Below are 27,397 nucleotides of genomic sequence, written 5' to 3'. Positions count from 1 at the left end.
AATTGTCAGTACAATTATGTGTGAATTTATAGATGTAGGACACTTCCTTAGGGAGAGGGTCCCTGTCTTCCTACTATCAAAGTAGTCTGTGATATCATAAGCTAAAGAGACAGTTAAAGACTGTCGCCTCCGGGAGGGCTGCTTCTTCCTCTTCCTCTTTCTCTTCCTCTTCCTCTTCCTCTTCTTCTTCCTCTTCCTTTCCCCCTCCTTCTTCCTTCCCCCTTCTTCTCTTTCTTCCTCTTCTACTTCTTCTCCTTCAGTTAGACCAGTAAAAAATAACCCTCCCTTTACCCACCTACATGTGACTCAGTTTCCCTTCATCATATATTACCTTTGATCTTATATACTATGTAGGTATTCACAGCTTATGCCTCAAACTGCCATGCACAGTATTAGAAGATAAGAGTCAGGTTTATATAGTTTCTGTGTTTAATCAATATTAAAGGGTCAAGTTCATGTTTTGATATTTTTGCATCCTCTCCAGAAAGCACCAAATAAAAGCGTACGATTAATTGCTAAAATAATCACATTCTTTATTGTTGCACAAAAATGCTGGGAAATTGTAGGATAAAGAGAAAAAGGGCAGATGCTTATTTTGATTCAAGGAGTGTGACTGCTAGCTTTGTTAGGCCTGGAGAGCATCTGTGAAAAAGAGGAAAGATTTCATGTTTGCTGTAACAATATTTTGTTCGGTTCAAGAAAGAGAGGGAGTCATGCTGGGCTCCAATGCCTCTAGCCTTCAGGAAAGCTCAACTGGGCTGCTTAGCTTCCTAAATCACTTTGCCAAAAATGATACATAAAGTGGTGTTAACTCCGGAATAGAGCAGAAAGGAGGTAGGCAGTGTACACACTGTACCTTTCTCCCCACACCCAGTCCTGAGGGCTAGATTCCTCATGCTGAAGGTGCCTGGAGAAGGTGGCATCAGTCCTGACAGACAGACAGTCTGGCCCCTCTGTTTGTTATGAAACAACCAAGCAACAAGCCATTAGGGTACCTGATTAGACACCGAGGGCCAAACCTAATCATAAGACTTGTTAGTCCTTGCCTTTAAGGAAACTACAGATTGGTCAAAGGATGAGATATGTTTATGTCAGTGCAAGCAGAGGGTAGTAGAGTGTAAGCATCAAACTGTGTGCATAAAGCAAGAGAGGTCAGGGCAGGGTTGCTTTAGGAAGATGGAGATGGAACTGAGCCTTGCAAACGCCAAGGTGGCAGGGCAAGGGGCTTCGGATGGGCAGGTGGAAGAAGAAAGACATGGACGAGGATGTGCCAGTCCCAGCCCAGCTCCCTTTGCATCTGCTCATTGCCAGCCACGGTGTACAATTAGGAGAAAGGAGGGAATTAGGAGACACCGAGGGTAGAGAATAGCCTAGGTAGCCAGCAGTGTGGTCCCTGCCTTACATACTTTATTAAGCTTCATGACTGTCGCGTGAGATCAAAAGTATCTCCACTTTATGAATGGGAAAACCGAGACTCAATGGACGTTAAATAACATTTTCTAGGTCACGCAGGTAGTACGTGTATGTATCCAAATCTATATTTTCCCAAAGCTCGTCCTCTCCCTTCTATGCTATGATGCCTCTGGATTATAGCACATTGGTGATAATTTGTGGAGGTGGAGTAGGAGAAAAAAAACGAGTGTTACTTTATTAGTCAATGAGCCACAGGCAATAACATAAAGCATATCCCTATGAATGACCCTTCACTGACCCTTCTTCCAGACATTCTTTCATTTAATTGGTAATGACCATCTACTCTTCAGAGCTTATCAGTGCAGTCTAAGCCTTTAACTTGAGCTGAGCAAAGGTTAGGGTAGAGTTGGGGAGGAGTGACAGAAAGTCTGGAGTGAGGTATGGGCATGGGAGTGACCTTTGCAAGGACAGAGCCACCAACATGTGTTAACACGTAGGATCAAACCTCGAATTCTCTAGGCCTTGGGAATCCAACAGGCAGGGATCTTTCTTTCCCTCTTTTAACAGGGTTCGCCAGAGAGAAAGCATGAGACAAAACATCTACTTCCTCCTATCATGAAATGCTTCATCTAGAGTCAACCACAAGGGTGTTCACAGCATCATAACATATGCACTATTCCCTCGTGTCAATGGTTTTGGGATTGAGAAGTTACCAGATCCATTTGTTTGGTTGGATATAGAGATAATGGCATCTTTGGTTATTACTTGTTATGTCCCTAGCTCAACAAAATTAGGACCTATCCCACCTTCCTGGAAGCCTTAATATCTTCCTTCCTTCTCTTCAAAGGAAATCAGATGCATGTAACTTAGTTCTTAATTATTTAAGGCTCTGTTTTGTGTTGTCGTGTGTATTTTTTGTTTTATTTTTTCACTTAACGAGACCAGGCCCAACAAGACATGATTTATATCTTACGTAACTTCTGCATTCCTCAAAGTGATGAGAAGAGTCTAAACAGGTGATTAGTCAATAAATACCTGTTGGCCAAATGACTTAAAAGGAAAGTGGTGAATATTGTCAACCTAGAGGTGAAGACTAGAACGGCTAAGTTGCTGAGCCTGGAGAAAAGAAGTGTGAGAGACAGCTTATGACACCCTTCAAGTCGACAAGAGGAAAGGGCACTCAACATCTAGAGCATTTCCTGCATGAAGTAGGCACTCAGATATTTGAATGAATTAATTAACTTACATGATGAGAGCAAGCTCTTCTCTCCTTGCTGTAGGTTTTATGAGTGAACACTTCAGTGTAGGAGTCAAAGTTAAATTGAAGGAAAGCCGGTATGAAAGAGAAAGTGGTTGAAAAGTGAATGAACCCACTACCAGAAAGAGAAGGCAAGCTCCCTTGCCTGTGGATGAAACAACACAGTGAGCCCATGGCCATTCAGATGTGGTCGTTTATCTGAGCTGGGTTTGGGGGAGGCAGGAGGAGGTTTCGGGTATGGTTACCAAGTACTTCCAGAACTTCTGAATGTTTTACCTTGGAAATTCTGAACTATTTCCATCACAATCTAGCACAGAGATAATCTAGGTGTTACCTGACATGGAAACAGCCAAAGGCAAGCTTTGAGACTTCCTCCCTCAATGGTTCCAGAATGAACAGTGTGCAGAAGTCTGCTTTTCCCAAAACATCCAGCTAGGACTCCCTGCCTGCTTGGCTCCTGGATTCTACCCTTGCTCTAACCCAAATACATGAACTCTTTGGCAAAACACAGACCCTGCTCCTTGGCCACTCCCATTGACAAAGCTGATTATTTCCTAAATGTCTACACATTCCACACGCAGGAAAGGAGAAAGGACTGGTCCTCAGCACTGAAGCCTGGTGCTCAGATGTAGATTAGAAATACAGGATAGGAAGTCCTCCTGCATTCTGAAATTGCAGCCCACCCAGATCTGTACCCCAAAAGAGTTCCAGTCTTAAAGACTATCAGAACCTGAAGGAGACAGCTGAAGCTCTCTGGGTGGATAAGAAAAATCACCATGTCTACAGTGGGGTCAGGAGCCACTTCTGTTAGGGAACCGGAGCAAGGGAAGGTAGTATAGTCAGAGAGCTCCTACTGTGTCCACCTCTCCCTCCCTTCAACCAGAGTGGTTCTGTTTTTCTTTCTTTCATGTACACAGATTAATTTAGAGTCAAATGTTCTGCCACTGAAATGAATTTCAACCTTCCAGACTAAGTCCTTATTTTGCAGAAGAAGTTGATAAGTGACTTCTTTAAAAAAAATTTTTTTAATGTTTATTTATTTTTGAGACAGAGGGAGACAGAGCGTGAGTGGGGGAGGGGCAGAGAGAGAGAGAGAGACACAGAATCTGAAACAGGTTCCAGGCTCTGAGCTGTCAGAGCAGAGCTCGATGAGGGGCTTGAACCCACGAACTGTGAGATCATGACCTGAGCCGAAGTCGGACGCTTCACTGACTGAGCCACCCAGGTGCCCCAATAAGTGACTTCTTCAAGATCACATGGCTGGTTAACAAGAAGCCCGGGTGAGTCCTGTAATCCCCCGGGTGAGTCCCTCTGCAGAAACCCCCACTAGTGACCATCTCAGTCCAGTCCAACCCTAAGTCCAGACACAGCTGGCTGCCTGCTCTGTGCTGAAAGAGAGGTGCATATGCTCAGAACACAGGAGAAACTGAGGCCTGGGCAAGAAGACATTCAGGTGTCCCTCCACAAAGCCAAAGCCACTGCCCTGAAAAGCATTGATCTAGACCCTCTCCAGACCATCCCCCTACTCAGAGACTGGCCTCATTCTGTCCCACTGGAAAACCGTTCACTGCCCAGAGCAGCCTGGCTGTGCGGGGAGGCATCCAAGGCAGGCAGGCAGAGAGGGAGGAAAATGCAATCTGCTGTGGCTCTGGGGACTTCAATCAGGCTGAAGTTAATGAAAAGGATCCTGCCTTTTCCCAGGACTGCTAAATGTCTGCACTGCTCCCAGTGAGAGGGTTGAGCGGGTGTTGGGGGAGAAGGGCAGACAGAATTACATTTAAAAGGCAAAGGAAGGAGAAAATTCTTTCATCTCCCTGGTGGAGTGGGCAGTGTTCCTGGGGCCCTGTCTCAGACCATTCTCATTCCTGACACGTCTTGCTGTTCTCTGGAACAGTCCACATTCAAAATATTAGGATGATGACCCTGCTTTCCATTTTTGAGGAGCTGCAATTTTTCTCTTGGCACAAGTTCTTTTTTTTTTTTTTTTTTTTTTTTTTTTTTGTCTCTCCAAGCCTGAGGGGTGGGTTAGGGAGCAGGTAGGAGGGTGAAGGAAGCTGTGAAGCTCTGAGGGGGCGAGAGAGGAGTCTGTTCACCTTTGGGTGCAGAGGCATTCTGCTCTCTGCTCTCCTGCCACCCAGCTCTCTGCATGGGGGTCTCCCTCTGCTTCCCTCACCAAAAGTCACCTCCATCCAGCTGCAGCCAGCCTCACCTTGTGCCCTCTAGGACTGCCCCTCAAGCAGCTGCCCTCCCACCCACTAACTTCCACAGTGTCTAAAGCTTCCCTCAGAAGATGACAGGAGGCTACTCCCTTTTCCTCCCTGTACCCTCCTTCCCCAGAAACAGTATTTCCCTTCTGCTGGCCCTTTACCAAAAGGACACACCTCATTTGGGAAGAGTGGGGCCTAATATATCCCCACTGATCCCCCAGGGGATCATGACCTGGGGTACATGTACCTGGGAAGGGAGTCACAGACACAAAAGGGAGGGATGTGGGTCACCCTGGACATCTATCCAGAAGGATCTCAACCTTACAGACATGCAGCTGGACACACTGAAGCCTCATTGTACTGAGGACCTTCTAGGTCATTTTCTCTTTACAGATATTTCTTCCCTTGTGGGCCTGGGAAATAAATGATGGCATGGGAGATGGATGGATGGATGGATGGATGGATGGATGGATGGATGGATGAGTAGGCTGATAGATAAAAGAACAGAGCAAAGATGGCTTTGGGGTAATAAATGCTCCAGTTTGAAATTGTCCTTAAATATACCATCCTTTCATTAAATAAAACTTCTAATTAACCCCCTTCATACACACACACACACACACACACACACACACACACACACAACTTTTCAATCTGTTCCCCTTTTCTCTTTCCTATTTTGTAGGAAATGGATCAGTTTCTCCCTCTTTACTTTGTAAAGTGTCATTTGCTTCTTCCTTTGGCTACAGGATGGAACCTGAAACCCATCCCAATCCAGGCCCTCAATCCACAAAGTTCAGGACAGCCTTTATGGAAGGCAATGTCCCAGCAAGCCAAGACAAAAACAAAATCAAATGTGTGACTGGGGTTGTTGAAAACTGACTAGGCCCACTCTTTAACTTGGCAGAAAGGAAACAGACTCAGAAAGATTGTGAGTCACCCAATGGATAATCTGGAACAAAGCCAACCATATGTATGCAACTGAAAGAAAGTTTTAGATGCCCTAACACAGAGGACTGGGAGATTCTGAAAGGGCCGCGGAGAGGTGCAAGGTAAGTCAGGGGTTAAGACAGAGAAAAAGGAAGAAGCTGAAGGTGATTTCCACCAAGCAGCAGGCTCTGGAAGCACCCACCATAAGTGAGCTCACTACTTCACCAGGACCACAAAAGACAATGTGGAAATTGGAATAGGGAGGTGAAATGGTACCATTAGGTTCCTGCTCCTAACAGGGCTGGTCAATGGCCATTGCTATACAAAAGGGCATTAGTTAGATTTGGAGGGAGAAAACTCATGTCCTAGCCCTGGTTCCAGCTCAACTCACTATAGGATCTGTCACCAGCTCACTTCACCGGTCCAGGTCTTCTTTTACCGCCTATAGAATGACTTCTACACTCTCTCTGGCCGTACACTTCTAGCACCCTAACATGTCCTTCTTACCTCCGGGACCAAAAAGAGACGGAGCAGACTCTTTCTAGTTTTCTCCCCTCTTCTCTTTTCCAGCAACTCTCCTCCCAAATACATACCTTTAAGAGACTGTCTACACTATCTGGAAGTATCCCTAATCAGAAAGACAAAAAGGAGGGCAGTGGGATGGTCTCGTACTGGTGTCTCCATTACTGGACTGGTGTGCAATCAGGAACTTAGACAGATGGTCACTCAGATTGCTACATGGGTTCATCATCCCAGTAAGCCTGCAGTCACATCCACATCTGAGCTCAAGGTAAAAAACCTTACAATTCCAAAAGCATTAGTCTAGCTGCCAAGACATTTGGAGTGTGTGGTATAGAAGCCAAGCACCTGGCTTCCCACCAGCCAAAGAAGCAAGTTACACACTTAAAGCTGCCATTCTGGTTGGGCTGAGTGTCCTTTTGCTAAATCCTTTCAGCCTTCATGGAATTTTAAAGGTTGAATCTGAAACCACTGACAACTCCAGTCTTAGCTATGGAATCCATTCCAAAGAGCAACAAGGATGACTAATAATAACTGAATATAACTGCAAGTAAGCCCGGTCTTGCAGTAATATATATATATACGTGTATATATATACATATATATATGTACATGTGTATATATATGTATATATATATACACATGTACATATATATACACACGCATATATATATATGTGTTTATATGTGTATATATGTGTATATATACATACACACACATATATACACATACATATATATATATATTATTTTAATGAAGGGGTTCTAATATTTACAGGTGAGATTTCTAACAAAATCCCCTAGGTATGCAGCCAAAAGAGCTCTACTTTTTTTTTTTTTAAGCTTCCATGTGTAACCTTGCACATACAACCTATGTTCTAATGGTGGTATTCATATTTGTTGCCCAAATCACAACTGTTTCAACTTTTGAGTGGAAATGTCTTTAATCCTTCTTCTTGTAGATTAGAGCTATTACTACAGAGACCTAATGACAGAAAAGGACTCTTATGCCTTAATCTGGAACTCACTGAGACAATGAGTTTTGTTTTATGTTACTTCAAATTGGTGAACTTATAGAAGCTTGTCCCACCCTTTTTGAAATACCCATTAGAATTATTTTTAAATTCCTTGTTCCTTAGACCAAAAAAAATGGATTTCACGGACAGCATCTTGTGTGGTATTGGGTGGGAAGTTAACAAAGGTACACCTGGTATACACGGGGACGTGGATATTCACATCCTCATTTATTAAGTATTTCTGTAAAAAGTAGCTCAAGTAGGTTAAGTCATTTCTGAAGGTATACAACAAGTGAGTGGTAGAATGGCATCAGAGCCTCGTTTGGCTGACTCATGTTCTTTTTTCACTACATCATGATATTCTATGAGCCATGCTATTTTTGGAATATGCATGATCAGGTTCTAGCACATCCTCTTATGATGCTTCTGACACCTCGGAATGAACCATGCATAACAAACTTAGAGAACAGTGGTTTTCAAACTGTGCCCTATGGAGCCCTGGATTCCACAGAAGGGTCCTGGCGACTGTGAGTAGATGAGAGGAGGGAGCTGAGTTCCAACCCCAACCCCCTTTATTCAGGGCAGCACAACTTCTATTGTTATTTCATATTGGACTTCTCTGTGAAGATGATTTAAAGCTTTACAAAATAGAAATTTTGGAAATTCATACCTTAAAAGAGAAGACCCTTAGACAGGTGAACATGCCATTCACAGTGCTAACTGAATATACCTGGGGAAAGGAGAATTAACCTTTACAACTCATTTTAGGAACACATTAGACCTCGTTTTAGGAACACAGCCTTTAATACTTGCTATGAGTTACTCATCAGGAAAATCCTTTCTCTTCTTTTCTTTACACTTTCTGTAGGCAGTGATGTCTGCTCTCTTCTCCTGAAGTTCAGCAAGCTACACGCTTAAGGAAGCATAACTAATTTACCAGGAAAGGAAGGAGCTAAAGATACGTTGCTTCTCAGGAGCACAATCTGGGCTGTAGGTCCTTTCCTTTGAACAAAATGAAGAAATCACATTGCAAGCATCTGTGGGCTGTTTCCAAAGTCCGTAAAAGGCCAATAAAGGAGGTTCCCCTCATTGAACATATGCCAAGCAAGGCTGGATGCTGAGGGGAGGGGAGGAACCCATTCTTATCTCTCTCTTCTCATCATTTTCTGAGTTTCTTCTTAGAACTGACCAGATGATCGGCTCACTTGGCTCTACAAATCATATTAAAGCTTTTAAATGCATCCCCTTGGTGAACCCCAGAAAACTGATTCGCACCCTCAGGCTCACTCTCAGCAGAAAATGGAAAAGTCAGAAGGTACTTGCTTCAGAGAGGGTCTGAGCACTGGAGTCAAAAGCTCTGCTCTCACCTCAGTGAAACCAGTTTGGCTGGTAATCTGGGTCCCCTAGGCTAAATCTGGAGCAATTAATCCCAATTACAGGTGAATTTCTAAAAGGGATAAAGTCAAGCTGGACCTTGCAGGTGCCAGCAGCCATAGCTTTTCTAAGCCTCAGGTAAAATAGAAGGATCTCCTCCAGGAAGCCTACCCTAAACTCTTGGAAATTATAATATGAAAAACAGTTTATTTTTCAGGAGCACCTTTTGCTTGTCATTGTACCCGGTCGATGCTTTAACTTCATTATCCCTCTTCATGCTCACATTACCAATGCAGGGTAGTATTATTTTCAACAATTTATAGTTGAGCAATCTGAGGCTCCAATTGGTTGAATAATTCAGGGTTATGGAGGCAAAAAGTGACAGAACTGGGATGTGACCATGACTCTGAATCACGACAAGTCCAGACCTCTGTCTAAGCCATCCATGACCCCCTCAGTCATCCCTAAATGGATTGGTGCTTTCTCCCTTCCTACGGTGCCAGGGAGTCAGTCCTGGCTCCAGGGACATTTTTATCACTGCCAGCTGTGCCCCAAATGACTTGCCATGCAGGTAGGAGCCGGGCTTCTCATCAGCCCCAGGTGGCCTCACAGTGCAGGTATCTAAGGTAATGCCCACTCTCTTGATCTTCTCCTTAAATTTCTCTGAACCAAGATAACTTTTTCCCAAGGAACTTTGTTCATGAATTCTAGCTGACCAAGGACTCACTAAAGTCTGCACTGTACATTTACACGGCCATAAACTTCCTAACCAAGTTTATACTCTCTCCCCATCTCCCACCTTTCTCTCCTCCATTCCTTTTTCCTTCCCAGCTAATCAGGGCATGCTAAGTTCCAGGCATGTCACAGATGCTGGGAGTCCCCATGAACTACTAAATGCTTTCCAGGGATCAGCTCATATCATTACATTTTCTCAAGAACCTCGTGAAGCAGTACCATGAGTACACCCATCCTACAAATGAGAAAGCAGAAACTTAGCTACAGGAAATTATTTATTCAAAGTTGCAAGACAGCAATTGACAGATCCAGAGAATATGCTCAATTCCACCTGAAACCATGGCCTATGTTCATTCTTAACTACTCCATATGTGTGGGGCTGGCAGGCAATTTAAATGCTGTCACAGGTCATCTCATCCCGGTTAGAAAAGATCTCTGTCTTTTAGAGATGCTAACTAAGACACAATGAGGAAGGCATTTATTTAAAAAAAATAAATAAAAGGTAACCAATAATGGGAAGTGGGTAGTTGCATCCCAAGAAAGAATAATATCATTATGACCATAAAAGTGGGCACTTTAGATAACACACAAAAATGGGAAATCCCAAGTACTCCATCTCTGTTACAACAGGCATGAAACATGGTTTATGTCCTCCTTGAACTCAACATAGGATGAGGACTAGGAGAAATAAGTAGTAAAGACAGTTTTGCACCTGACGGAGTGATGAAAATGGACAGCAGTAGGTACAATCTTCAGGAGAGACAGGCAACCATCTTTATCAAAGATAAGAGATATGAAACTGGAGTTCTTCTCATTTGCAAGAAACAGCCTTCACAGACTAAAATTTGAAAGATAGCCTTTGTTTACCAAATACCTCTGCTTGCAGTTTTCATCAGAAAGATTAGTTAAGTATTTTTAAGGAAGTAAGATCTGGTTATTTGCTTATTCATTTTATTTAATTAACCAAGTAGAACTTGCTTGTTTATATGCTTTGCTTTCAGTTGAAATGAAAATCTCTTTGAACTGCTGTTTGAAAACTGCACAACCAGTGTGCAGTCTCTTTCACAAATGGCCCTGCTTTTGCATTAGTGTTACAGGCCTTGCAAAAGTGCTGAGTACTCGCTTGGTCCTGCCACTCCCTGGGATGGGAGTTCTCTGAGGACCAAGACATCTGGCTGTTTCCAGAGTGGTTCTTCACCATTGAAGATATTCTACAGGGTCTACCACAGCTTGTAAAGATGTCCCCCAATATATTAAGGGACTAAAACACCTTCAGAAAATAGGACTAGACTCTAGCATGACAACTTTGAAGGATGCATGGTTCCTTGACATATACACACACACCTGGGTACTGTGTTAAAAATCTGTCCCTCTTATATTTTATACAGGATTTCTGGAAACAGTTGATTCAGCTGTTCGCTGGGGTGTGCATATACCTGTTTTGTGTTTCAGGCAGTCCTTACTTGACTACAGTTTGCTAAAAAAAAAAATGTTCTCTTATGATTTCACTCTAAAGAACAAGATCATCTCACAGGAGCATCTCAAAAATGGAGGTTTCCTATTTATCAAAATGGCTCAGTCAAATGTTGATTATATCTCCCTGGACCTCTTCTCCAAATAAAGTGTCCTTTAATTGTTCTCCCTGAAATCTCCTGTATGCCTGACTCACAGTCCACCCATTTTTGGACACACTTGCCCATGATTTCTGGCTGGCTCAGTTGGAGATGCCTCTCTATATACTGCCCACTGAGACTGAACAAAATGAATGAACAACACAGATGCTACATCAGCAGGACTGGATGTAGCTGCTAACTAAGTCTGAGACCCCTTTAGTAATCATATGCCCAAGCCATTTATTTATAGCACAAATACAAAGGGCCCACCACAGGGACTGGTGATGTTCACTTTTGCAGCCATATTTGGCAATTCATTGGTAGTGTGACCTCTCACAAGTAACATCTCTACCTGGCTCTTAGGTAGTTCCCCACCTCTGACGTGAGGAACTCTGCAAGATCACCTCATGATCAGACAGCCTATGAATCTGGGAAAGGCTATGCATAGCCCCACCACTCACCTGGGCATTATCAGGCTTCATACAAACTATTACTAAAGGTACTCAGGGGTGGGATATCATAGAAAATGATGGAGTGGTAGGATGATAAGGAGAAGCAGGGCCCTTGGCACAACTGAGGAGTTAGTGAAACCTAAGTTTGTCTTCAGAATAATCCATGCCCTCCATCTCTCACTCACCGTGTAACTATTCTCAGGATAGCTGTCTGCTGTGTTTCACTTCTAACCAGAGAAGAAAAGTCAGAGCCTCCATGTCTTTTGGTAAAAACAAATTCCATATCTAAGGAATTGTAGTTAAGAACAGAGATGAGAGAGGCCCGTAATTTGGGGGGGCAAAGGACCCATTGCTACATGGCTATGTGAAGAAAGCCTGACTCTGGGTTAGAAGAGGGGCAAGAGGGCAGGGAGGCCACAGCTAGCTGTGCCCAGCTGCTCACCTTTGCTGTAGCTATGGGAGAGGCATGTCATGTCAACAGCAGGGCCTGATCTCTCCAGTCACCCTATGGCTTTCCTTGACCTCATGCGATATTAACAATAATCTCAATTCTGAGACACACAGCTTATTTCCACAAAGAATTTAAGAGTTTGACAATAGTGCTGTCTTTTAATTATTCGCTCTATAATTGACTAGATGAAAAATGGTGGGTATTCTTCATAGCCAAGTCATAGGGAATGTTATCCTATTTCAAGATATAAAGTGTTTCTATTATAACAAGAAGGAAGTAGGAGATGACAAAATACCTTTACTCCCTAGACCTAAAAAATTTCAAATGATGATCTCACTTAATCATCCCGACAGCAGCACAAAACAGAAAGGGGCAGAGACTATCCTGCTTGTTTGACAGATGGAGGAAATGAGGCAAAAAAATCGGTCAGTGACTTGCCCAGGGACATGTTCTTGGCTGTAGAAGACTTAGTGTGGAAGGGATCTTGGGGGGTGATTATTCAGATCAGCCTCCCTCCAATGCAGGAATCCCCTTCTCTAACTTCTCTGACAGATGGACACCCGGCTTGAACACTTTGGAGGAAGTGGCACTTGCTATTTTAGGGCCACAGCAGTAGTCTTTAGCAAGTTCTACCCTTATGCAGTTGAAATGTGCCTCACTGAAACTCATCCCCTGAGTCCTGAGAACAGAAACTAACTGCTTGCTTTTTTAAACCATCATTATCTTCCTATTAAATAGGGAATGGGAACCCCATTTTACAGATGAGGAAACAGATGGACTAATCAACCCACTGCAGACCCCGTATCTCAAGTTAGAGCCATACACCAAACCCAAAGGATTTTAGACTCCTCTCTTCCCCTATGCATTCTCCAGCTCTGCCCATGTGCACAGACTACATTAAGCTTAGTCCTCCTGCCACGGGCCTCCCTTGGTACTTTCGGTTACAGGTATCAGATCTGTACATCTCCAGGTGGGATATCCCAGTGCTTTCAATTAGTCTTCTCTGTATATGGTTCCCAATGTCATCACCAGGTAGCTTATATTAGTTTTTCTTTTTTTTATGTTTATTTATTTTTGAGAGTGAGAGAACGAGTGGGGGAGGGGCAGAGAGAGAGGGAGACACAGAATCTGAGGCAGGCTCCAGGCTCTGAGCTGTCAGCATAGAGCCCGACATGGGGCTCGAACCCATGGACCATGAGATCATGACCTGAGCTGAAGTCAGACGCTTAACTCACTGAGCCACCCAGGTGCCCCATCACCATGTAGCTTATAAATGCCTCTCTCTTACTGGCTTTCAGATCCTAGCACACTGTATCAGTGGGAAGAGAAATTGTTACTAGTCTTGTGCTGACTAGTACCTTTAATACTAGTGCTTTAATACCTGACTCTTGGAGGCAGGGTAGCAAAGCCCCATTGTAAGGCATTTGGCAATTAATTCCCATAAGCACTCCTGCTGTTTCAAGCTACCAAGTTGAAGATGCTGATTGCAGAGTTGGGAATAGATGTGCCTAGCTGACTCATGCTACCATAATCTGGCTCCATCCAGCACACTGCTGGTGTGCCCATGAACCCATCTACTAAAGACCACTGGCAGCTGGACTGGACCTCAGGCCAGGCAACTGGTATGGCATGGCACATTCCAATGAGCTCAGGAGTCAATATGTTCTCTGTGCAAATCTCAGTGTGCAGGAAACCAGGCTAATGAATGGAGTAAATGTGAAGGGTGCCAAAACTCATCTAATGATTTCAGGCAATAAATATTTATTTTTCTAGGAACTGAGGATATAATAATGAAAATATAAAACAAGTCCTTGTTTTCACTGAGGCAGACAATACGGTAAAATGATAACAATAAGAATATTAATAATGATGTAACCTGCTGATTGTAATAAAAGACAAAACTAAAAAAAAGAAAGGGGATGGGGAATGAAAGACTAGGGATGTACTGCTTTAAATAAGCTGGTCAGAGAAGTTTTCTGTGACCAGAGGATATTTGAGTAGAGACCCAAATTAAGTAAGAAAGTGAGCCATGGGGTATTCGGGAGAATTCCAAACAGAGGAAACATGATGGGCACAGCTACGGACATGAGCATGTGCTCACTGTGTTGGTGGAACAGCAAGGAGACCAGGACAGCTAGAGCAGAGTAAGCCAGGGGGACAGTGGCTAGAGGTTAGTGTGGAGTCAGGCCATGTCACATAAAGCCATTAAACATTAGTCTCGAGGTTTAGGCCACAGTAGATTGCTGTGTGGAGAACAGCTGATAGTATTTGCTGATGGGTTAGCCATGGGGTGAGAGGGAAAGACACAAGTAAAGGATGATGCCAAGGGTTTTGGCCTAAGAAGTTGGAAGAATGGAGCTATCATTCATGAAGACTGGAATGCATGGTGTGGGTGATGGTGTAGGTGTGTTCAGTAGCCCAGGAACATCTTGGTGTGGCTGGGAACTGAGAGCTTCAATGCAGAACAGGAGGCACACGGTGGATTTGTGGGCTAATGTGCAGCTGGTCCTGCAACACTGGGTATGCTGAGGGTGTCCTGGGCAAGGAGATTTGAGAGCACTTTGGGGTTTATCCACGTGTAGGCCATGCTGAGAAATCTCCACTATGCAGAACTCCAGATGTACCTGAGGAAATCCTAGATAAATGCAGTAAATCTACTTGCTAAGGACTGAATACTCGTGTGCACCAAAATTCATATGCTAATTCCTAACCCACAATGGGACAGTATTTGAAGATGGGCCTTTGGAAGGTGATTAGGCCATAAGGGTGCAGCCGTCATGCACGGGATGAGTGCCCTTATCAAAGAGACCCCAGAATACTCCCTCAACCCTTCCTCCACGAGAGGACACAGTAAGAAGACAGCCGTCTATAAACCAGGTAGCAGACTGTCACCAGACACTGAGCTAGCCAGTGCCTTGACCTTGGGCTTTTCAGCCTCCAGGATTATGAGAAATAAATTTGTATTGTTTATAAACCACCTAGTTTATGATATTTTGGTATAGCAGCTGAACAGACAAGGCAGTGTTGAACCTGGACTTATTTCATCTCTTAATTTTGTTAGGTGTGAATTTGTTCAGACCAGTAGACTTCTTGTCTGCTCATTCTACTCATGTCTAAATTTTAATTTTGTCTTATTGAAACCACGTGAATGCTAAATAGCCTGCATTCTACAGATACTGTAATGAACAAGTAAGATAAAGTCCCTGCCTTCACGGAACTTGAGAGTCTAACTGGGGAAGGCAGCACTACTGCTGAACAACAAAAATAAATGTAATTTAGAGTCATGATACGTTCAAGGAAAAAGAAATATGAGAGAAAAGCATGGGTATGACAAGAGAGTCAATGGAGACCTGATTTACAAGATGGAGCTAGTCAAGGAAGGCTTTCCAGAGGAGGCAACTATAAGCTGAGCCCTGAAGGATGAGCAGACATTGCTAAACAGACACCTGTAAAAATGGCACTTTAGGGAGACAGAACATCAGACTCAAAGGCCTAAAGCAGGAAAATGGCTTGCAAATCAGAATGGCCCCTACAATCTATAATGTGAAAAGAAAGACTGAGATTAGGACTCCTGAATTCGAAGCCGAAGCCTGGCATTACTTAGCGCTGGGAGCTTGTTCCAGTCACACATCATCCCTAGAGCTGAGTTACTCATCTGTGAAGTGGGAATGTAGATGAGGCAATGACTGCTGCAAAGTAACACATGCCTGATGGTCAGCCAGGGTCAAGTTCAGCTATTAATTCTTCCATGCAGCTTACTCCTGAGCCTCTGTTTTCTTACCCATAAAAAGTGGATAACATTAGCCACCTCCCAGGGATGTTTAGATGATGAAATAAATGCCTGTCAGGAGCACAGAAAGGCAATGCTTCATAAAGATGAGTTGCTCCCTCTTCCTTAGATCTTTCAGAGGCATGGTGAGGCTAAACTTGGGCCACTCAAGTGGGAGAATGGGGAGAGTATCCTGTACCACATCAACAGACGGGATAGCTGGCATTAAACTTTGAACCCCTTCTTCTCCCTTCCCTGCCCTCAAGACTATGATCCTCCAAAATTCTCTCACATGAAAGGGTTGTGGGTACTGTGGAGGGATTTGGCCGCGGCTCTGCTGTGGCCAGGTTTTAAGAAGACACCTCAGCATGAGACTGACACTGTGCCTTCCTGGGCTGAGGGCAAGGGTGGGTGAGAGGTGGTTAGAAATGCTGCCTCTTCTCTGGAAGCTTTTATTAGAAACTGGGGATTCCCCATTCCTATTTCAAACTCTTTTGGCCAAACATGAAATGCCCCAAGGTCAAATTTATTAGTGCATCTTATAGCCCTGAGAACTTTTGGCTTCGGTGCCGAATCCCTCTTATCTCCCTTCCCTCCCTGGAGCCTCGTAATTTAGCCAAAGCAGCTGCTCATACCCCACCAACCCCAGAGTGGTTCAATCTGTATACAAAAATAGACACACAGGCGGTCACTGCTGTCATGGGGCCATGATCAGAAACTAGATATACCCAGGACATTCTCCAGTGAGGGGAAAGAGGAGCTGGTAGATGATTACATGGCAAAATGACAGAGCTTGGGCTGGTCCCCAAAGATCCAGAACGGGTACAAAGGCACCCGAGAAAAGGTCTGAATTTTACCTGTCTGAAATTTCACTTCCTTATTTCTGAAAGAGGTCCCAAAACTCCTGGCCAGCTCACAGGATTTGTGGGAAAATAAAATGGGATGGGGGGCTATGAATGTCTACCTCCATCCTTCCTGTTCTACATGTGAAGGGTACTACCGAGGACGTCATTATTTATGATAGTAGAAATGATACTCTGTCTTTCATTCAGCTCTCAGCAGACACTTGTTATGGGTCTCTATCTGAGGGCTGTGCTGGTCCCCGATAAACCAGTGGCCACATAAGGGACATACTTAGGGGCAGGGGAGGAGCCACTGGACCCTTTGTGGATCTGGCTGTTCCTGAATTGGACTTGGGATTCTTCTCAGTAGAGTGGCTGCTGTGTAACCTGTGGTTCCATACCTTGCCCGGTGGGAATGCAGAGGGAACAGGCTGGGCTTCCTGCAGGTGAGGAACATGGCTGAAAAGTGGCAAGGAGCACAGCCTGCAGGGAGGCTACAAGGATAGCTTGAATGAAGCTGAGGGCACCACTGAGGCTAGTGGAATCGCCTTTGTTTCCCCTGTGTCTGTGAACAGTGCCCCCTGCCCAGAGGTGGCCCTGAAGGATGCGGAATGGGGGTTGGGCAGGACCCGTGGCTACAGCCTCCTAGTCTGTGCCTATGCATCTCATTATTGAGCAGGCCTGAATCAAAGCAGCTCTGTGCAGCTGCTGTCCTGTTTAATCCATTTGTAATCAAAAGTGATTAGCATGGATGCCTCAGTGCTGAGGTTATTGTGTGTGTGATCAAAGCCATGGCTCCTGCCTGCTTCCCAGAGCTGCCTGCACCTGGGAGGGCATGGCAGGCCATGAGCCTGGGCCACGGGGCAGGCAGCCCCTGGCAGTCTGAAGGAGGGTGGGTACCCTGAGTAGAACCAGGGGCAGCAAGTGCAGCCTCGCCTATGTGAGGCTCAGCAGCCTTGGGGAAGGCTGGCATTCCCAGTCCAGAGGCTTGGGGGAGCAGGTGGACCCAGGGGTGGACCGAGGACAAGCAGAGCTCATTCAGCATTAGTTACACTCCTAAAAAATTCTTAAACTCTGTCACTTTATAGGAAAGGATACTGAGGCCCAGAACAAGGAACGCATAACATGCCTGGCAGGCACTTGCATGTGTGTGTGGAGGGAAGGAATGAGACTGGGAAGAGGGAAGGGGCCAGGAGAGAGGATGAGACAAAGGAGGTTTGCCCCAAGTGATGCACAGCTGGGAAGGAGACACAGATGCCAACAGAAGAAAGAATGCAACTGCTAAAGAGGCAAAGTGGGAACAGCTAAGGAGTCAAGATGTTCTGGGCCTTTCATAGTTTATGTATTCCTTGCCACATGTCAGCTCCAGTAACTTCCTGAGCCACATCTCCCTAAAAACAGCGAAATCCCAGACCCACCCTTCCCTCTATTTATAAATTCTGCCTGAGTAAAGCTTGCTATCCACTTCTCTCTGGTAGTCTAGATTATGAACATCATTAAGATCCAAATGGAGACTCAACTCCTTCAAGAAGCTTTTCCAGAACCCCCTACCCTAAAGTCTTCTACCACGCTCTCTGTACCACTCATGTGACACGTAGCATGCGTTGTCCTGATAGCTCCTGGGTTGACAGGGGACATAATTCCTTTGAGTATTGGAAGAGGATGAGTATATGAGTCCTGCTCCATCATCCAGATTGAAGCTCCCAAGGGCATCTATTGTGTGGTACACTCGAGGACACCCCTCCACACCTGCTTGGGTGGAACAGTTCCTGAAACTTTGACAGGAGACTGGGGAGCTCCATGAAGTCAGAGTTGGACCTTCAGACTTTGCATCTGCCTCCAGACCGAGTACAGTCCTTGGACAGAGACCTGTAGCAAATGCCTGCTGAAGGCTGAATGAAAGACACAGAGTGTTGCATAAACATGTGTTTCATTTTGACCTGGTCAGTGAGACTGACTGCCTCTATTTCCACCTAAACTTGAGCACCATTCTCAAGGGGCAGAAGAGAGGAAAAGACCTGGGGTTGGTGGGGAGGGGGAGTGGACAAAGTGAGGAGAACAGGCCAAGAAGCTGCTTTTTCACAAAAAAAGTTTTTCCTAGAGAATCTGAGGGCTCCTCACTTCCATTGGGGATACAAGGAATTAATGGTTCTAATTAATGGTTTGCACATATGACCATTTGCACAGTAATGCTGGATGGGACTGGCCCCTTGAGTTAGGTCAGATTTTAATCTCCCAGCATGGAGAAAAGTCTTTGCGAGTTTCATGCATTTTTAAAGATCGCAATGGGTGCCCAGGACACAAATTCCATGGTATGTCTTGAGTTAATGCCACAGTTTTGGGGAACAAAGGAACACTCCAGATCCAACTTATGTACACTATTGTGGGGTCCTTCACACCAAGAATGATCAAGTTTGGGAGGGGAACTCTAAGTGGGAAGATCCAGAGGCAATTTGGAAACGTTTACAACAGACCCAAATACTAGGAGAATGGATCTTTCTATTGCTGAGTTCTTCATCACTGTGGGAAGATAACCTCATTCTTCAAAAGGATGAGTAATCAATAATTACCCAGTACAGAATAGGTGACCGATGGTAACAGTCAGCCTTTCTGTGATAGGTTCTCGTGTGTTCTGGGTGCTCCATACAAATCTCATTTGTTTCTCAACAACTTTCCTGAGGAGGCATCAGTTATCCCATGTTGAAGATAAGGAATCTGAGGTTAAGTCATTTGCCCGAGACCACACCTCGGAAAGTGGCTGAGCTGAGGGGGCTGACTTCCCTCTCAATTCCACTCTCTCTGCCTCCGAGCCTGTGCACTCTTCTCTGTGGCCTTCTGCATGGCTGGCTCAGCCCCACTCCAGAGAGGCCGTAGCTGAGGTCCTGCAGCTGTGTAACAGGCAGAACCAAGGCACCACCGCACCCTCCTCACCTCTTTGCCCACTCACACTTCAGTGCCTCGCCAGATAGGCAAACCATCCCAGATTCACGCCATTGGGAGATTCAAATAGAATCCTCTCATTTTACAGATTAGTGAGTTGAAGCTCTAAAAGGTTGATCACCTGCTCAACACCACAATGCTAGCTTGTGATAGGCCCAGGCTTAAAAACCAGCTCTCTGACTCCCAGTTCGGTGCCATTTTAGTTGAATTGTGGTATCTGAGAAGAGAACAATGGCTGGGGAATGGGGGCATGGGGACACAGGGGTGGCTGTCTTTTTGGCACTGGTGTTGCAAGGGGACAAAGCTCTACTTAAAATGCTCAGAGGTATTTTACTAATATGTTGCCAACAGGGACACATGGGCCCCATGCCAATCTCCCCGCCCAACAGCAGATCAGGGTGGCTCTGGCACAGGCAACCAATCAGGTCACAGTGTGTTGCATCCATGGGGCCTTTACAAACTGCAGAGGCCTCAATGAATGCAGGAGACTGGGGAGAGCAGGTGGAGATTTTCTTCCCTGATTTTTGAGAATCCACAATTTCAGCTTAATTTGTAATAGATAGCGAGCGTAAAGAAAGTGACAACAGGGCCATCAGCTATTCTGTGAGCAACACTTGAGGCCATGGTGCTTCAATGTGACTGGAGCCAGCTGTCCAATGCACAGAACGACCTTTGGCCCCATCCTTGGAGAAATGTAATTCTCTTCATGTCTCTTTCTGTCCGTGGGGAGTTAGGAACCAGAGCTGCCAGAATAATCAGAAGGCTTCCTAATGACAACGCTCAAACAAGCAGAGATTACGCATTGTCAGAAATGTAATCCGCAACTCTTCTCATCTTGTTTCATTGTATTTGCATTTTTTAAACCACCTCTTCAGGAAGAAATGAGACAGTTGGAGGCCCTCCCTGTTCGTGCACCTAGAGATGTATTTATCTTCTTCATCTTATGTGCCAGGGGAAAAATCAGAGTGTGGTGAGTTCAGAGGCCTTCTAGTTTTGAGACTACTAGCCTATAATGTGGGTAATACATGTCTTTTCTAGACATATAACCAAACGTGGATTAACTGTGTGTACAGTCTCCGTGAGCAAAGCCAGCTTCTCTGTGTGCTACTTCCCAGCCTTTGGTGAGAACTCCATACAGAGAACACTTGTCCCACGTGTGCTGATCTGCCAAGAGCAGGGGTGATGTTCACTGTTCCCTCTGCTCCAACACTGTCTGGTGGCTTTCCATTGTTTGTGATAACACCTACGATCCTTACCGTGGCCTCAAGGCTCCTCACGAACTGGCTGAGCTCTGCCTACCTCTTCACATAAACCCCAACCCCTACACTGTTGGCTCACTCAGCTCTAAGCCACAATGGCTTCTGACACTCCTTTTATACAGTGGTTCACAATTCCAATTGTACTACAGAATCACTTGGTGCATTTTACACACACATACACACACACGTTAGAGATTTTAATTTAATCTCTCCAGGGTAAGGTATGACTCTAGAGAATATTTTAGAGTTGCCAGAGTGATCATGTTGAGCCATGGTTGGGGACTGAGGCTTTAGTGCTCATTCTTTGCTATTCTTAGAATTCTCTTTCCTCGAATGCCTGCCTGCTATCCCTCTAACTTCATGCAGGTCATGATGTGTATCAGAAGCCTTCTCTGGCTCGTCTCTCTGCATCAGCACCTCCTTCTTTCCTCTGTCACTCTCCATCCTCTGGGCCTGTTATCTTTCTTTGTGCATTTATCTCTGACATTTTATTATGCACGTTAACTGGTTTATTATCTATCTTCTCCCACACCCTATCCCATCCTCCTTCACTGTAAACCCCCAAAGTGCAGAGACTGGTCTTGTTTTAGTCACTGCTTTATCCCAACTTTGCCTGGCACACTGTAGGAAGTCAACAAGAATCTGCTGAACAAAGCACTGCATGGATCTCTCTCTGTGCCACTACTAGAAGGGCTCTGCTTTATGTTCCCAGCACTGGAGATGGGTTTGCAGTAAATCATTCCCACTTTGTCACACAACTACAGGCTAAATTTGGACTTTCAGCCAATGGCCCTGTGTACCCACTGAGAGGGTAACCCTGGACTACTTAGCTCAGCGCTGTCATCCCAGAAGGCACAGAGCTGAGCGTGCAGGTGCTGAGTGATAAATGACCATACAGGCACCATAACAGAACTGAGTAAGGCACTATGCAAACAGGAGTGGCCTGAGTGGCCTCTGGCTACGGCAGGCTCCTTTGGAAAACAGGACTTGGAAGTAGGGAAGCAGGACTCAGATTGCTCAATAGTCCCCACAAACATCATCTAGACTGGGACCCTAACTGGGTTGTAACCACAGTGGTGACACGTCTGTTCTTTTCTTTTATTTTTGTTAACATTTATTTATTTTTGAGACAGAGAGAGACAGAGCATGAACAGGGGAGGGTCAGAGGGAGAGGAAGACACAGAATCTGAGCTCAGGCTCCAGGCTCTGAGCTGTCAGCACAGAGCCCAATACAGGGCTCAAACTCACAGACCGCGAGATCATGACCTAAGCTGAAGTCAGATGCTTAACTGACTGAGCCACCCAGGGGCCCCTCACGTCTGTTCTTAACTTCCCTCCCCACAGTGCTGCCAACTTGGTATCTGTTACAGGCTGTGTGTCATCTCCTTTGTGTAATATCCATCTAGCTTTATTCTGAGGCATTCATGAGAACCTAGGATGGCCATTTCAGTTAAGTTCTTCTGAGTGACCAGGACTACGCTGTTATAGAGTTCTCTGGAAAGGACAGCACCTCTCATGAGCTCCCAGCCACAGCCCCAGGAAGGAAAGTTCTACACAAGTTGGGGAGATGGTAACAGTCATTGAGACCTATTCAACTTACTGATTTGGGTAAGTAGACAAGAGAGTGGATTCCGGCTGAGATTTCCAAGCAGTAATGATGGAACTGTTAACTGCAGAAGTTAGGACTAACCAGTGACTTTGGGGAAAGACATCCTAATCACACTGGTTTGTGAGAGATTCCTCTAGAATGTGGGGGCTTGGTCATTCAACAACCATTTCCAAAGCAGTTACTATTAGAGCCAGTGGGGTGCTCTTGGTCAGGGCACTTAACCATTTCTTGGCCAGGGTCCTCAACCCTGGCTGTGCCTCATCATCTGAGGTTTTTTGTTTGTTTGTTTTTCTTTTTTTACAGATAATGCTCACATATTTCCATTCACAAGGTTCAGAATGAGGTGGGGCACATATTATATTCCATTTATAAGAAATGTTTGGAATAGGTAAGTCCATAGAGACAGAAAATCATCTCTAGTGCTACACCTGGTGGTGATGGTTAGTGGGTAGAGAGAGACTGCTAATAGGTATGAGTTTCTTTTTGGGAGTGACGAAAATATTTTGGGATTTGATAATGGTGATGGTTGCACAACTCTGTAATATACTGAAAAATCACTGAGCTGTTCACTTTAAAAGGGTGAATTTGGGGCACCTGGTTGGCTCAGTTGGTTAAGCGTCTGACTCTTGATTTCAGCTTAGGTCATGATCTCATGGTTTGTGAGTTTGAGCCCTGTGTCAGGCTCTGCGCTGATAGTGTGGAACCTGCTTAGGATTCTCTGTCTCTCCTTCTCTCTCTGCCCCTCCCTTGTACTCTCTCTCTCTTTCAAAAATAAATAAATCTAAAAAAGTAAAAATAAAAGGGTGAATTTTAAAGTATATGAATTATATCTCAATTATTAAAAAGATGCAATGAGAACATTATATTTTAGAATATGAAGGAATAGGACTGGGCATCTGAATTCCACAAGCCACTGGGAAGCACAGGTAGGGTTGAGAATCACTGTACTCACTCCCTGATCCATCTCAAAAGACACTGCAGCAAACTAAGAGTTAAGCTCTCCCAGGGTCACAGGCAAGACTCTTTCTGTAAATCCTGAACCTGCCCCTGAGTTTCTAGGAGGAGGCTCAGAGAGGCTCATGCTCTCAGGCACCTCCAGGAGATCCCTCTGCTAGGCACTGGGACACAAGGAAAGCCAAATTCAGATGCAGCTTTGAACAAAGCTAGATGCTGTCTTCTCATTTAGTCTGGGAAGAAGTATTGCTGCCAACAACAGGCTGTGCTAGCTGAAGATCTTGATTGAATTTCTACATGTATCCCCCCACCCTCCCCCAAGCCGGCTTCCCTCTTGAGTGTAGAGGGTAGATGGTAATTAATTAGAGCTGGGTTCCCTGGTGAATATAGATAAATGAGAAAGCAGCGGCTGGGGGGCTGGCCTTGCCTGGAACGAGCCTAAGAGGGAGCAATGAGCCAGCTGCCGCGGGGAAGGTCCCCAGAGGTCCACACAGTGCTGGGTGTGTGAAATGGGCCATTCCTAAGGGGGCCTATGGTCCTGGAGACCCCCAGCTACAGTCTTCCTCCTCCGTATTCAGCGCACTGTGCAAACTAACAGGGGAATTAATCACCCAGAGACCAAAGCCTATCTGCTGAAGAACATCAGAACATCTTGGGGCCTTGAATGGGAATTCAGCTCACGGGTGCCCATGTAGGTTAATGAGATGAAGTGTGAAGCCTCCTGCTTCTTGGAAAGTTCTGTGTGTGTAAATGACTGCAATCAGGCAGCTCTGAGGGGCCAAGGGTAATGAGGAGAGTAAAAGAGGTTGGATGGCTGCCTGAGACTCCTGGAGGTGTCCCAGGCCTCTGAAAAACCATGGTCCAGAGAGGCTATTTAACTGTGGGTGGGAAAACCAACACAGTTAGAAGCAGCACCATGTAGTACAATAACCACACTCAATCAAACGTCCTCAGTTCTGGGTTTTAAAGAGAATGGGGTATTTGTCTCTTTTCTAATCACTACAGCTGAACTTTCCGGCAATTGCCCCATAGTAAAAGAAAACAGCCAGGTATAACTCTTTTCTACCAGTCAGAGAAAACTCTCCCTCACGTGATCAGATCTTATCCATCACAGATTCATATCAAGACTCTTCTTCCCACAATGCCAACCTCCTTCCTGGCCCTACGCATAACTGTGACTGTTACATAATGGTAGAAAGCAAACTTTTCCTAGGCCATATCCATCAGCCCTTCTGACAACCTTAGCCCTCCACATAACCATCCTGATTGTCTGGTTCTGGGAGCTTCCATGTGCCTTGTAAGGCTTCCCCCGCCATCAAGACCCTTCAGCAACTGCCGCTTCTGAACATCTAAACTCCCATTACTGAGCAGCCTTATGGAAACACTCAGTGTCTGTGCCTTGTTGAGTAGGTTAACTGAGTCATATTTTTACCTGCCCCTCCAGCTGGATGATAAGAGCCTACAGGACAAAGCCCATGGTTTCTCTCCCCTTGCTGTGTGATGAGCGGAACAGATCTACCTGGCTTCAAATCTCAGTTCTGGACTTATTAACTGTGCACACTTGAGCAAGTAGGAGAACTTCTGCCAGTTTACCCTCTCCCACACAGACTGAGGTTCCACACATCTCATGGCTGCCAGAAGCAGAGGCCACCGTGTGAGAAAGTAAGAAGCAGAAAATGTGTCCCTCTAACTGAAGTCACAGCAATGCAGCAGCAGCTTAACAGTTTTCAGTGTGTGCGTGTGCGTATGCGTGTGTGTGTGTACGTGTGTGTGTGTGTGTGTGCATGTGAGAGAGAGAAAGAGAGAGGGAAGGAGAGGGACACAGAGAGAGTAAGGGGAAGGACAAATCCACCAAAGAGAGGGACAGAACTATATTTGGATGGGGGAGGCTGATGTTCCTGACAGAACTTAGACAAACTATAAATCAAACAGCACATAACTGCTGATATCAAATATACTCTCTTTCTGTACTACATCAAAAAGCTTTAATTAACAACTCATTTATTTCAGTGAGAAATTCCCTTATCACAAATAAGTGTATTATAAGTCAAAGAATAGAATCACACACACACGTAGGGAAAAAAAAAGGAGTGAAAATTGAACCTTTGGAAAGAGAATACAGAAGAATCTGGATCAAAGCCGAAAAGTGTTTGTGGACTTTGGAGGTCGGCAGGGCCAAAATGGAGACTTAATCTGTGGAAAATAACATCCTATCTCTGTCTGCTATGGGGACACTCTGATGGAGGTCCTTGTGAAGATGAATTGTTCCTGAATTTATGAATGACCGTCAATGAGGACGCACTGAGCCTCTCCGTGTACAAACTTGCTGCTCATTTCTGAAGTCCCACTGTGTGCCCAGACTCACATGAAGCACCATGATGGATAAACAATCAATCCTCCTCCTTGTCCCCACGACAATACCTTTGAAAGGCTTGCCCTCTGGCAGCAGAGATATGTGACCTTTGGCAAAGTACCAAGGAGAGACACATGCCATGGAAGTGTGTGGACGCTGAGGACTGTGGCTGGCTCCAGTAGGCAGGGTTTTCAAGCAGGATCTTGAAAAATGGCTATCAGGAGAATTCTGCTCTGGTCCCTGCTCTGCCACTAACTTCGTTTGTGCCTTCATGGATGAGACTCAGTTTTCCCATGTGTAAAATGGGAGAGGCTACAAATTCAAACAAGTCATGTGAGTGTAGTGGGTCATCTGAGGAGCGAGGAGTGAACCCGAGTACCAAAGCCGGGACTACTTTACAGCAGGAGCCCAAATTCTCACGTTGATGTGGTATGTGTGGATATGCATGTTTGTGCATGTGAGAATGTGGTATGTGTGGATCTAACATGCATCTAACATTGATGCATGTATGTGCATGTGAGAAATGTCCTTACTTTCAAATGTTGGCCAATTTTGGTCAAAATTTGACCCAAATATTTGGATCAAAAAAGATGTCTGTGGGATGAATCTGTCCTGTCCCCCACCCCCACCCCATCTCCCCCCAATGTGTGAAGCCTCTGGGCAAAATGTTATCAGAAGCCCCTTCCACTTCTCACATCATGTGACTGCCTAGTGAGATGCTCTCCTACCTCTCTCCTTCTCAAATTCCTGATACAGATATACCACTTCCGAATAAGAGAAGTGAACCAGCGAATGAAGGGTGGGCTCACCAGGGCTCCCTTGCGTTTGGAAACAGCTCTGGCCTGAGTGACCTGGCTGCTGTCAGTCTCCTTGGTAAATCAGTTGGTGGACCCTGGGTCCTCATGTATAGAATGAAGGGGCTGTCCTAGGAGGCCTCCAGGGTCCCTACCAGCTCAAAGGTCATGGCTGATGACTTCAGCATCTTCAGGTGGTTTTGAATAAACAGCCAATGGGAATCCACATGAGAGATCAGGGCCTACCCTATCTATACTGGTTCCCTGATTCAGATGGGAAATGAGGACAACAGATGAGCAGGGCAGCCAGACCAAAGCACACTCATAGAATGGGGAAATGTTTATTTTGTGGTCTTTCCTTCCAGCTTCTTTCTCTACCCATCCTGTCTCTGCTACCCAGAAGGCATCCTCACCATTGGAGGCCTAACCTCCACAATCCATGTGATAACTTGGTAAACTGAAGACAACTTCCTTTTGGGAATTCATAGTCTGTGCAGTCTTCCGAATCAAAAAAGTTGGCTCTTAAATGATATTTCAGGCACCCTGAGGGTGACTGTGAGATATTGTTAAGGGAGGGCCCCATGCTGGTGCCCTTCAGATCCTATGACTGAGGTAGTCACCTGCTCCACCTGGTAGTAAACCTGTCCCCAGAGAGCAGTGTTGTGAGGAGTGAAGCTATAGGGCTTTCCTGTTCCAATAAAAATCGACAATTTACTGTAATTTGGTTGTGATTTAACAATGCTTTTAAAAGAGGAAGTAAATGGCTCATAAAGTCTGGTGACCTATTCACTCTTGTGTGCTTCATCAGGCCCTCCCTCTGAGCTGGTGCCCTTCATACCCCAGCCCTCCCAGGGAAAGAACAGGGATGAGTGAGCTCCAAGTGCAGGGAGCCTGATTTCCACAGTCCAGG

General features: G+C 45.2%; 1 protein-coding gene across 6 annotated transcripts in view; it reads right to left on the bottom strand.

Moving 5' to 3' along the window:
- Window positions 1–27,397, bottom strand: part of SETBP1 (SET binding protein 1) — a 376,888-nt gene that overhangs the window by 188,272 nt on the left and 161,219 nt on the right. The gene's annotated exons all lie outside the window — the stretch shown is intronic.

This window comes from Felis catus, chromosome D3 (genome assembly GCF_018350175.1).
Source record: "Felis catus isolate Fca126 chromosome D3, F.catus_Fca126_mat1.0, whole genome shotgun sequence".
In the NCBI taxonomy this organism is placed as follows: domain Eukaryota; kingdom Metazoa; phylum Chordata; class Mammalia; order Carnivora; family Felidae; genus Felis; species Felis catus.
This window is presented reverse-complemented; position numbering and strand designations above follow the sequence as displayed.